The sequence below is a fragment of the Hermetia illucens genome, chromosome 2 (genome assembly GCF_905115235.1).
Source record: "Hermetia illucens chromosome 2, iHerIll2.2.curated.20191125, whole genome shotgun sequence".
Classification (NCBI taxonomy): Eukaryota; Metazoa; Arthropoda; class Insecta; order Diptera; family Stratiomyidae; genus Hermetia; species Hermetia illucens.
Genome location: NC_051850.1, coordinates 135775485 through 135788919, shown reverse-complemented (window position 1 = coordinate 135788919; position 13435 = coordinate 135775485).

Below are 13435 nucleotides of genomic sequence, written 5' to 3'. Positions count from 1 at the left end.
TGCCTGGTGTCCCATATCGATCCGCGAGTTGAATAAAGAGTCAAAACCAGCGGTTAAACACTTTGGTTTAATGCTCGACTCGAAGATGAACTTCTTGGAGCAGATCAAAACCGCAGTAGACAGAGCTGCAGCTAAAATCTTGGCATTGAGTTGGCTAATAGCAAATGTTGGGGGCCCTATATCTACTGGGCGACGTCTCCTTATGAGAGCAACGCAGTCGGTCCTGCACTATGGCGCGAAGGTATGGGCTGATGCCCTTGACAAGAAGGTGCATCGTAAGCGCCTTGCTCGAGTGCAGAGACGGGCAGCTTTGCCAGTGGCGTCTGCTTATCACACTGTCTCTGAATCGGCCGTGATGGTGATCGCGAGAGTGAGCTCCGTTGCCCTCCTTGCCAAGGAGCGTAAAGCTATCTACCGCCATAAAGGCGAGAACTTAAGAGAGGTGGTTGCCCGTGAAGAACGTCAACGCACCCTTACCTAGTGGCAACTCTCTCAAAATAAGCCAAGGCGCAGATGGACTGCGCAGTTCATCGACAGTTTGGACCCGTGGCTTAACCGTGCGCACGATGAGATTGATTATTTTGTACTTACCCAGCTTCTAAGCGGGCATGGACGTTTTCAGTCTTACCTGCACAGGATTGGGAAAGCGCGATCTCCTGATTGTGTGTTCTGCAATGAAGTAGCGGTCGACGCTGAACACACCTTTTTCTTTTGCGAGAGGTGGGACGGCTCTCTTCAGCTGCTTCATGAAGACACAGGGAGCTCTCTCCAGACAACATTGTCAGAGAGATGGTGAAGAGCGCTCGCAGCTGGAATCATATTGCTCATTATGTTCAGGATCTTCCTATTGCGAAGAATATTGAACTCGACCGGCGGAGGCACCGGATGGTAAGGGGTTCCCTAAACTAACAACTCCCCTCTCCTCCCGCTGGTGAAAGGGACTCCCTGATTTGAAGGCTCCCAAAGCCGGGAGAGCTCGAGGGCTAGCCCGAAGTAATGTGTCAAACGGTTCCAGGCTAGTTCTCTAATGACAAGAAGTCCGACAGCTAACTGTTGCGGGAGTCCAATACTCTGAGCGAAATGCATTCATCTACCGTACTCAAAAAAAAAATCAATAATGCTTGCAACCACTTTTAACTGTCAGCTGGTGCCCTAAGAAAGTTACCTTCTTTGTAATTGACTCTGCCGTTCCAAACCAAGAAAAACAAAACGGAGATTTAGATTTAAAAAATAGCCGTCTTATGGCATATAGTGTCCAGGGTGGTAAAAACGGATGGCTTTGATACCACCCTTCTAACTGAAGATCAGACCTTCAGAGCAGAGAACTGGAGAGTGTCACATCGGATCCAATTCTCGGATCACTTCTAAATATTTTTCAATCTAAATCTCACTGTACACTTTTGCCACCATCATCATCATCATCAACGGCGCAACAACCGGTATCCGGTCTAGGCCTACCTTAGTAAGCAACTCTAGACATCCTGGTTTTGCGCCGAGGTCCAGCAATTCGATGTCCCTAAAAGCTGTCTGGCGGCCTAACCTACGCCATCGCTCTCTCAGGCAGGGTCTGCCTCGTCTTCCTTCTCTACCATAGATATTGCCCTTATAGACTTTCCGGGCTGGATCATCCTCATCATACGGATTAAATGACTCGCCCGCCGTAACCTATTGAGCCGGATTTTTTCCACAACTTGACGGTCATGGTATCGCCCATCGATTTCGTGGTTATGTAAGCTACGGAATTCTTCTCCTGAACGCGGCCGATATTTTTCTTGAATACATGAGGACTGGCAAGATGATTGTCTTGTACAGTAAGAGCTTTGACCCTATGGTGAGACGTTTCGAGCGGAACAGTTTTTGTAAGCTGAAATAGGCTCTGTTGGCTGTTGCCACCATGGTGGAACGAAAACTTGCCCAGTCTCGGGAAGGACATCTAAAGCTTGACAGCCATGCAAGAACTACCTGAGGAAGTATAATTGACCATCCGGGCTGCTGGGAAGCAGAAATATTACGATAATGTACCAACCACAGATTAGACCGGTGAAGTAGCATCGGGAGCTCAGCACTGACGCATAGAACCACTTTATTTCAGCAAGGACATTTCCATATACACTTACATTAGATTTTATGCGTCTCTAAGTTCCACTTTGATCTTCGGCAGCCTGTCGATTGTTGACGACCTGCAAAAACTCAAAGAAGCGCTGTTCACGAAAAGTTTTCTTATAATTTAATGAAAATGGTTCCCAAACGAAACACCAATAGTACATTTTTAAGCTCAAAACGATAAGAGCGGCAAACTGACCAGCGAAAACGATTGACGAGCCCACTTTTGACAAGGTGCCGTTAAACCAAGTGCTCTGAACAAAATACAACTTCATAGGATTCCCGCACAGAAAAGTGAAATAGTGAACAGCTTAATTTAGCACAAGCCAACATTTTGGGCCAGAATTCCAGTTCATCTGACACGTTTACTGATTTATGCCCATCATACATAGCAGAGGAGTGGCAGAGGTCTATGTCAGGACATTTTCTCATTGACCCATAGACACTACAGGGACACTGAAAGGAGCAATGGCTGGTCTAAACCTTGAAGTCATTCGGATAGGCAGTCTAGTTTCATTATTGAAGGCAAGACAAAGAACTGGAACCTATTCTTTGTGAAAACGTTTTCAGTTTTTTGGGAGGAATCTGAAATTGTTAGTACCACCACATTTCCCCGCTATCAAGGGGGACTGCAAATCATAACCACTCTTGGAGATTATGCATCCCTGTCATTTGAAAATATCGAACTGGGCTATAAACAACTTCTCCCCATTTGGACGGAGGTTCCAGAAACAACGTGAAATCGGTATTCTGGGGCTTGTAGAGATCTATCGGAGTTGTATTTCGTTCAAATATCTATGAAATACGCGCGCATGGTTTTCATACGGAAGATGGACAGGTGCAGTCATGAGTCGAAGCCTGATCTTTTTCCAGACCATGTCGTGGAAATCTACTTAAGATCAATCATAGAGAATGGTACCAAACTGCGTACCAAAAGTACCAAGAAGGGTTTTAAACAGAATAGGATTGGAGGGGAGCCTTAAGTAATAGATAATTTGTATGCGTATGTAGGCGGGATAATTCGATTTGACTTGGAAGGTAGCGACTTAACCAAAATCCACCTAGGGGGACACCATCTCACCGGAGCCTTTGTGGATAATAATAGATGAAAGATGAAATCGGGGTCCGGAATGTTTCCCTCCCCCCTTACCGGCGACATTATAATGAGCACTTTATCAAAGGTGTGTGTGTGGGTTGCAATATGCGAACTTGCCATAAATCCCAGAAATTAATGCTATCAAGAAAAGGGTATCCGAATCCCAACCAAGGCTAAGTGGGCAGGCATTTCCCATTTCCATCCATTTACTTCCCTACAATGTAAAGTGGCTTCTACGTTCGGAAGAAAACCTTCGTGAAGAAAAGGAGTCTCGTCGTCCGTTCATAACCTTTTTAGGCATGGTATCGTTGCTCATTCGTTGGACATACCTGCCCACTGAAAGCGTTGTAGTTTAACGAATTTCGAGATTTCTTGCTCATCGTACAGTTCATACAACTCATGGTTGTGCTAGATGCGCCATCCATCATGATCGTGAACTGCTCCGAAAATTCGCCGAAAGACTTTCCTTATGTTTCTTGTGTGTGTTTAGCCAATTTTCAAACCAGCACGTGTTTCAAAAGGATTAGCCAACCTGTGTTTGATCCTGACCTGTAAGATAGAACGCCGGTCGTACTACTTTAGTTAGTACACCAAATTGCAGGATTATGTTGTGCAGTACTCCACAATCTTTATTGTCGTAAACCTGCTTGAAATCGACAAGGATTTGGTACACGTTATATTCGCAACACTTTTGCAGAATTAGTTTAACGGTGAAAATCTAGTCGGTTCTGGAACACCCCAGCCTGAAACTGTCTTATCACTCACCAATGAGTCGTTCGGCGAATGGTTTTATTCTAGTCTTCACAATTGGTGTATAGGACAAAAGACTATGGCCAGGATCACCAATGACGCCATCGATTTGAGCTACTTGTATGCGGGCACAGGTGTCGGATTCAAACGCTCTTCGAAATAGGACGCTCAGCGTTTGTTGATGCTGCCGGTATTGCTAATGATGTTTCCATCTTTGTCCTTGCAGAGGCTAGTCCCGGGTTAATAACCGTTCTTAATTGTATTCACTAGTCTATATGCTTTTCTAGTGTCTCTATTAGCAAGATTTTCATTACTATTCAGCAACTACATGCCAAAATATTTCCGTGTCTTAGGTCTAATTATTCTCCTCGAAATTCACCGTAGCACGTCATACTTTTCTTTTTGGATCTGGTTGCACGTTGGATATGTTATCTATAGGCTTCGTTCCTTGTGTCTTGTGATATTCTGCATTCATCGGCAAACCAGTCGATTCGCCTTCGTCAGGATTTGTATCCCACGACCTTCTTTACGACTTCCATGATTGATTGTCCTTAAGTTCTTCCCACAACCCGTGTAAATTTGTATTGCTGATGCCGTGTAGCATAGGTAATAGTTTCTCCTCCAGGATGGCTGCATATGCCAACGCCGTAGCATCGTCCAGTAGTTTATCAGCCGCGAAGATTTTGGTAGGGCTGATTCCGAGATTCTGTACCGATATGTTGCCTTCACCAAGTGATCCTATTCCAGTGATTCTCAAGTCTGTTTGTGGATCCACCGTTGCGGGAAGCATGTGGAGCTTACGACAACGTTTCTACTGCTGGCGAAGTCAATTAATCTCCCCGATACCAGCTTTCAGTTCCGATTGTTGCATTAAAATCAGTATTTTGACATTGTTTTTTGGGAGTGAGTCAAACAGTGTCTCCTTCATCCTTCACTGCCTCTTCCTTGACTTTAGTGGGGCCGTGCGCTTTAATGAGCTGCAGATTAAAAAACGAGTCCAGATGCGAATCGTAAACACAACGACGGCTCATCGCAAACCTCGGTGGCCTCGGTGGTAGCTCTTTCAGGTGGTTCGAAACGTGCCAGTGTTCACACAACTATGTTGCTGGTCAGGCTACGTAGTTCGTGATACCCTACTCACCTAAGACGCTTAGATGAAACTCAGCTATTCAGGCTACAGCTATCTCTCCCTCCTACTTTCTCAACTATGGCTTGGAATAGGCTACAGCCCCTGTAGCTTCAAAATAAATATGCTATAGGATGTATACTGCCAAATTCCTTGAGTACGCTGCTAGGCTACGCCAGCCATAAGCCGAACTGCAAAAGCAAAAAGAAACAATATTTCCGACTAGGGCAGAGTGCAAGAGCAGCCAAGTGTTGCAGGCTTACGATACTGCATTCTACCAAGGAAGTGAGAGTATACTCAGGTTTACATGGTGTAGCCGAGTAGCACAGTCTTCGAAGATACGAAAATACTGGTGATATTGGAAACCTGGCAATGATGGGACATAATCCGGGCTTGAAGTGTAAAGTAGTCATTATAGCGGAAAATCAAGCGTCCATAAAATTTTTGTACTCCTTTGTGTTGATGGTGCAGCACAGAGAAACCCTGAACAGTCTAGGCAACATATGCAAAGTCATACTTCTCTGGGTTTTCGATTACAGGAATATAGAGAAAAATAAATAGGCCGAGGAACTCGGCTCTTGACAGTCCCAAGGTTTCAAATCTACTCATACTCAAGCAAGGCGTGCAAATGAGTTCCTTATTTACTGCGGTTTAAACGAGGGCCTGGCCTGCAGGGTACGATGCCACCAAAGTCAACATAACCAAGTCGGGCTGCCTTAGGAACTGAAGTCTCAGTTTGGTCTCACTTTGAAAACTAATAGAATAATAATATTCGTTGACGCAACAATCTAATTGGATCAGGTTCTTGAAGTCTGTTAGACCATTTCATTCAAGACCGTAACGGTTCACTACAGGGTTACAGTACCCTGTAGGAGGCAATGTGGTCAGCATTGCGCTCGCCCGAGATTATTGCCCGGATTTGACTCAGGTACTCATTCGCAGCTGAGTCGACTGAAATTCGAGATCAAATCACGATACAAACCCCACTGGCACCAGTGAGATTCGAACCGCGACCTTCCCTACGAAACCCTTTTGCTCTAACCACTCAGCTATCCAGACACAACTAATAGAATACTAAACATTACATGACGAAACATAGTAGGAAGAAAACCATTAAGGCAATAATTCTATTTCTTGATTTATTATCAAAACTATGCAGCCGAGAAACAACAGGGATGGCTCGTAGTTATGAATGAACCTATGGTAGGTTGGTAGGTATCAGTGGTTGCTCCGAAGAGCTCAGTTAACACTAAGGTGCTCCGTTTTGATGCCACAAATTCCTAAGACCTTACCATTAGTTGCGGTGTGCTCAGATCTTGGAACCAGCCCGTAGCATTTGCGAACGTAAGTAGCCTCCCATCCTACAACTAAAGATCTCCCTGAGGTCCTCAAAGAATGATTTACCTAGTGTGCGTAGCCTGACTCTAGCCAGAGCTAGGAAAGGAAATGCCTGAGAGTTTCTTCCTATTCGCCGCCGAGTCATGGCATGGTCCTCTACTGGCCAGTGGCCGTGCAGACCACCGCAGGGCTCTCGCGGTAGCGTTTTGATGCAGGCGGGCCAAATCCTCCTTTACTTGCCGCAGGTGGTGAACCTTCGCCATCTGATGTCCACAACTGTTAAGTAGTGCGAGTATATTCCACCCTTAATAGTCACCAGCGGAACACAATCTGTGGCCACCGCCGGCCTAGGAAGGGCAGAGCCCGATTGGCCATCCTTCAGCCCGCTCATTCCCCTCTATGTTCCCATGACTGAAAACCCTTAGGAAAGTGACCTTGAGCGTGCCGCGCAGACTATTCAAAGCGTTTCTGTACTGCCCCACGACCCTAGAAAATGCCGCCTTAATTGCCGTTTGGCTGGAAGGCAATACACGTCTTCTTAACCTTCAGTTATATGTACAACCTCCAATTTAGCTTCGTATCTAGGATTGTACCCAGATACTTTACGTTGAAGGAAAGAACCAATGTTTTTTCGTTTAGCCACGGGGCGTTGCATTCGAGTGCTCTTGTCTCGGTCAATAGCATCAGTTCTGCTTTGGTTGAATTTACACCGAACGCGGCCCACAGACGCACCTTACCCAACGGCCCTTCCATATTGTCATAATGCAGAGAAACGTCTCTGGAAAATCGTTAGCATACGCCGTCACCTTCACCCCGCCCTGTCTAACATGCCTGGATTTACGCCCAACACCAGCAACCAGAGCACCGGAGAGATTGTGCCACCGTGGGGCATACCTCTAGTCATAGCTCCGGTCAAGTGGCTACTTTCCTGATCCAACTGGATTACCGTAATTCTTACCATAGATATTATCCAATGCGTAAGATACCCATTCAATTCAATACTGGTTAAGACTTCCTTGATGGCGTTGGTACTAACGTTGTTGAATGTTCCCTCTATATTTAGGACGACAGCAGGGATGCACTGCTTGCACTGTAATCACAGCCCAACTATATCAAATACCTCGCGCAGAGCGGCATCAGTGAATTTGCCTTTGAAGTAAACGTGCTCTGACTTAGCGACAGGCGTTCTCTCCATATTTGGAGATTTATATGTAGAGAAGCTATTTATAGCCCAGCCGATCTTATCTCCGGTAATTATCGATTTGATAATCTTGCACGACCGAGGCTCCAAGCCGCCATACCTTCCAAGCAAGGCTCCGACTCACAGTCCTCCTCGCTGGCGGGAAATGCGTCTGAACCAACAGCAAGACAGAACGTTGCTAAGTCTCGCAGATTTGCTGGTGCTTTCCACCTCTTGGCAGTCTTGATGACCGAATTGCACTTCTTCAATCATTCCTTGCATCTCCTTGGTCAGCTCCTTGAGGCTGAACAGATCTTCACTCCACCACGATGGTAATGTCTTCTCACTGTACTTTTCCATAGCGCCAGCCTTTGATTCCAGGTCGTTTGTAGTGCCAATCTTACCAATTTTGGCAACGGAAGTTTGTTCTTCGTAACTTGACCAAACATCTACCAGTCGATTCTCCTGGGATTTCTAGATTTAGACTGAAAAGAACAGGACTGTCATTTGAGAAAGACCTCTGGTCAGAAACTCTCCAGTTCTCTACCCTCAGAAACCGATTGTCGATTAGTAGGGGAATATCAAGGAGCCGAGCTGGGAAGTTAGAAGGTTGGCGTAATCCCCCTTTTATTCACCGATGAATTTTTATTAATAATGTGGTCGATGTCAAATATTGAAGTTCCTCTGGCGGAACTGATCGGTCGTAAGCCATAAAAGCCGAGTAAATATATTCGTTCTACGCTACTGGCTGCTCCAGTTTCACAACGGCTGGGTCACTAAAACTCAGAACCGGGCACAAAAAGCAAGCAGTTCCTTTAGGTGAGAATACATGCTCTAGGTCTGTCCCGATCAGTGCCTCTTTTGGTATGAAAAAAATTATAATATTTCCTTTGAAACACAGCTGAAACTCGCTTCAAGTAATGCTGACTTATCTGCACTATCCTCAGCATGATTTGCTTGCATACGGAGTTTGTCAGTGGGCGTTCCTCATTCTAAGTAACCATCCAGTCGTCTGTGGGAGTCCTAAGGTTTTGAAGGCACTGAGATTGAACAAACTTGTATTTATTCAGGCGGATTTTCGACAACCAGATGCGAGCGACCGATTTTCTAGGGAGAATTAGTCCTCGCATGCTATAACGTAGATTCCACGGACCACCTGGGAGAAGTCGAGGCCGAAAATGAATCATTTGCCGTCCAAGAATTGCTCGATTATCATCCCCGACAGCCAAATCTTAACACTAGTAAACATCCCCGACGGAATTACTATCCAATAGTATCACAAATAAATAACTCCTGGCCAAGATGCTTAAGAGTTTTGTAGTTCATGACTCGTCTGTTGGCTGTTACTCCTTCCCTGTTTTCAGAAATTGCTTGGCGTCCTAGCCCCTCCACACTGTGCTTCGCTTGTACTGATGTTCTACCTAGTCTTGAGATCGATTGCGTTTGAACGTGTTTGTTGTTATATTCTTCAACAATCACCTGGTATTTAGCGAGGTCCTTTTCATTTCATTTATCGGCAGTACCAGCCTGTTTATCCTTGACAATCTTGGTCAGAGTATGTACGGCCTTCTTGTACTGGCTCTTGTCCTTTTCCGGTGACCAACATTCTTATCAGCCTTGCTTTTGAGGGGACCTCCGACGTCCTCGTTTCGTTTTAGGAGTACTATGGCTACTCCAAGCTCCCAGCCCGGCCCTACAAATTCTTGGTCCGCCCGAAGACGGTTTGCTCAGAGGTTCTGTGAGGGCTTGCCGAATTATGCAACCTTATTGATTGAAATTACCAAGAACAAAGGAACAAATTTCAAACAATTGTCCAGCTGACACCACTGTCCGGGATTTCGAATGGTTGAAAAAAAATGACTGACAGTTTCGCACAAGGTGCATCAGACGCTGGTTCACCTCTATTCTGGGAGCAGCGTCACCGAATATACCTGCTCGATATGAGTGTGAAATATGTCCAAGTGCCGCCTTATACATATATTCTGGCCTAAACTAGGCCAAAGCGAAATTATTTAATTTAAATATAGAAGGCAAACCCGCATTCAGTTAATGTGGGACCGGACCATTGTGAAGAGACTTTCTTCCGTATTTTTAGTCCACGGACCAGTTGCCCTGGACGAATCTGTCGGCCATGCTTTTGTAAAGGGGTTTGCGGACCACAAATGTGGGAGAAAGTTTCTTTCCAGTTGGTCTGATTCGACATCAACTAAATGTGAACTTAGGATTCCCTCAATTCTCAAACAGTATAATTTCAGAAGGTTCATTTATTAGATGTGTGTGAAGACAAAGCCACCTTTTAAAAAAAAGAAAAACTACTGAAATTATCGGAAATTAAAAACTTTAAGATATTGGAATCACAGAAAAGCTAGTATATAACGATGAGTCAGGTAGACTTGTAGCCACCATAGCCAACATATTTGCATCTAAAATTTTCTCAATTCAGCCAAGATAAGCCAACTATGGTACTAACATATTCCAAGTCTAATATATACAAAAGGGAAGATTCGAACTAATCGTTCTAATCGTACGCTCTTCGTGCAACTTTTTTAACAATGGAAGTCCTTGCAGATGGAAATTATCGCTGCAAAATCGAATAAAATTATGTTATGTCTTCAAAGGATTCCTTTTACTCCCTTTCTTTTGGATTTAACAGAATAGAAGTCTTAAGGAGACTAAATCCTCAGCAAGCTCTTCACCCTAACAAGATGAAATTCATAACGAACAATAATAGAGTTCTTCACTATGGAATGAGTTCTTTTGCGCAACCATGTGGAAAGCTCCCGATAACGGCTTAATTCATTTTAGTAGCGCAAACTGCGAGTCCTAATTTCATCCTGAGTGTTTTGCATGAGCGCTCGATTCGCTTACAAACTCAATTAATTCCTGATAGATGATAGTTATTAGTAGCTGTAGGCGCTCACGTGGGTGAATGAAGCGGAATAAAATCGATAAATTAATTTTGAATTTATTCTACGAGAATGAGTGAGGAGTAAGGGATGGTTTAAACTTATCTAGTCTGGCATGATGATGTAAGTGGCGTTACTAAAAATAACCCTTTAAGGGTCAAACGCACGCCCCTAATAGAGCGTTGATGTATTCTACTGAAATTTAACCTTTGAATCGTATTATAATACTGTTAAATCTTTTATGAGCTAGAAGCCCAGCATGAGTTCAAATCAGTACAGATAATGTCTCTCCAAAAGGATATCAACGACATTAAATCTAATGAGGAATAGCAAATTTCCTCAATGAGTCGACTATCCGAGAAAAGTGCTTTATACATCCTTTGAACCCATGAGGGGTTGCGTCTTATTACAGACTTTTAAAAATCCTGTCATCAGTTCGAATTAACTATAACATCCCATTTGCTTAATGCAAGCCTTCTACTCCTGTGCTGAAAATACAAGAATAGTCTTTACCTTTACCCTAAGTCTGTCTTCGCTTCAGCCTTAATTGCCCCATAATCAAGCTCACGCTAATTTCCTGCTACTCTATCGCAGGTATTATGCTCGCACCAGGACATGGTTTAAATTTACAGGAAGCGTGCAAACTATTTTCTTTGAATGAGAAAAGATGAAGGAAGCTTCCAGGGTAAATAATAAACGCTAGCAATCAACCCCATGCGGAGGCCATTTGGAAACAATTTGTAGTTCAGGTAAGTTGGTTAATTTTCGTTTGTTCACAGCCGAAATGCTATATACTACTCAAACGGGTGTAAGGGTTTGGGGTCACTTATCTCCCAAGAAAAGAAAGCCAACTTGTAAAACGTTAGATGTTTCTCACAAACTGATGGTGGTCTCAACTTGCTTGGAACCAGTGATCTCATTGATCCGTTTTCCGAAATAGCTTATATGCTCCCAGTGGTTTTCGTATTTCGTTATAGAAATTACTCGACGACGACACCAACTGCATTTCGCTAGATTTCGTCCTGGGCTTCAACTATTTAATATTCTGTTAAGCGAGGTTGCACTGCGTCCTTAAAGAACTATTGTGCTCCTTTTACTAATAATGGTGTGCATATTAGCTATGGTATGTCAGCCATGCCTACAACCGTTACGAATTTTAATATACTTTTTACTTCTAAGTATTTTAACTTGGCCTCTGGTATTAAGTATTCTCTCAGGTGCCTCAACCTATTTTGCGCAAGACACTGTCCCAGAACGTATACCGAGGTTTCGACACACTCCGCACAGAACCTGCAAGCAGTGTCCGTATGTATCCCTACCTTCCCTAGATGATTCTATGCGTAGGTTCTTCTTGGTAGGGTTCAGGGAGTCCTTTGTGCGCTTGAATTCGTGTCCTCCCATGAGCACCCTAGACTGCTCCATTCTTGGTTAACTCACCCCAATATAACTCCCTCAGCCGTTCCTCTTCATTTTTTTAATGCCATAACATAAACCCATTTAACTCCGCTATGCTATTAACGTAGTATGCTTGTCCCAAGCCCGAGTAAAGGAGGCGGGTTTGTGGCAACGTACTTTGTACTATCCTTAGTAAAACAAAAATAAAATGCTGAGAGCACGGAAAAAGATAAATAAAGTATAATTAGAGTTATTCCACTATGCTAAATCCTACCTAATCTCTCTTGGTGACAGGTTCCGCGACAGTGCCGATCAAGAAAATGCATCCAATGTCGTTAGAAACAGCATGATCGGATCGAGTAATAAGCCTCACAAAAATGCTAGGGTGTCCTCCTCATTCGACGCGACAGGACGGGCCCCGGTCCTGTCGAGAAATGAGTCAGAACGTAAGTAAATTAGTCCCAGCAAAACAAATACTTGTCTGCACGCTAAATGTTGGTATGGTGTTGGCATTGCCATCTCAGAGGGTTTCTGTGATGCCATTAAAGAAGTCGAACGATATGATGATCGGCTGATGAAGCTCACCATTATATCAGCTGATAGCACTATTCACCTCTTCACCGCGTACGCACTACAGAGAGGTCGACCTGATGCCGCGAAAGATGTCTTCTGGCAACTTCTCGAAGAAAAGACTTGCCACGTGCCTGCTGACGAATATATCATCATTGTGTGTAGCGTGCGTATAATCGATTTTGCGGACAACCATAACCTTGTGCTTATGAATACATGGCTCATCAAACGATTGTCTCATCTTCCTACATTTTATAGTAGGAACAGTAGAATGCGAATCGACTATATTCTCATAAGACGCCGACATTTTACCACCGTCACTGATTGTGTTCCCTATGAGACCATCGCACCTCAACATCGCCCGTTGGTTGCCATCCTGCGAACTAACCTACCGATAAAATAGCCTGACGAACTGGGACGCAAAGAAAGCAGTCGCTATCACCCGAGCGGACCATTACAAAAATCTTTACGATAAACTGGACACTCGAGATGGTGACAGAGATCTGTTTCGACTTGCCAAAAACCGTAACGAACGCACACAGGATATCGAACACTTCTGTTGCGTTAATGACAACAACAGTACTTTGCTTACCAACCGTCAAGCCGCGACGTATAGATGGAGAGAATACTTTGAGCAGACTTCAACTGAAGAATTCGCTCATCCTCCACTTCCATAATCATTGCCGATATTTTGAGCAGTTAAACCTCCCAGTGCAACTGAAGTCGAGTAGGCAATAAAACGAATGAAATCGGGGAAAGGCATAGGACCTGACGACATCTGAGCTCTGGAAAGCGAAGAGCTGGGACCCAACACTGTGGCTCAGTGAATTCTTTAATCGGGTTATTCAGGAAGGTAGAACACCATCTGACTGACAAGAAAGTACCACTGTTCCCATATGGAAAAAGAGGTAGTCCAGCAGAATGTTCAAACTAGCGTCCGATCCGGTTACTTTCCCATAACACGAAGCTTT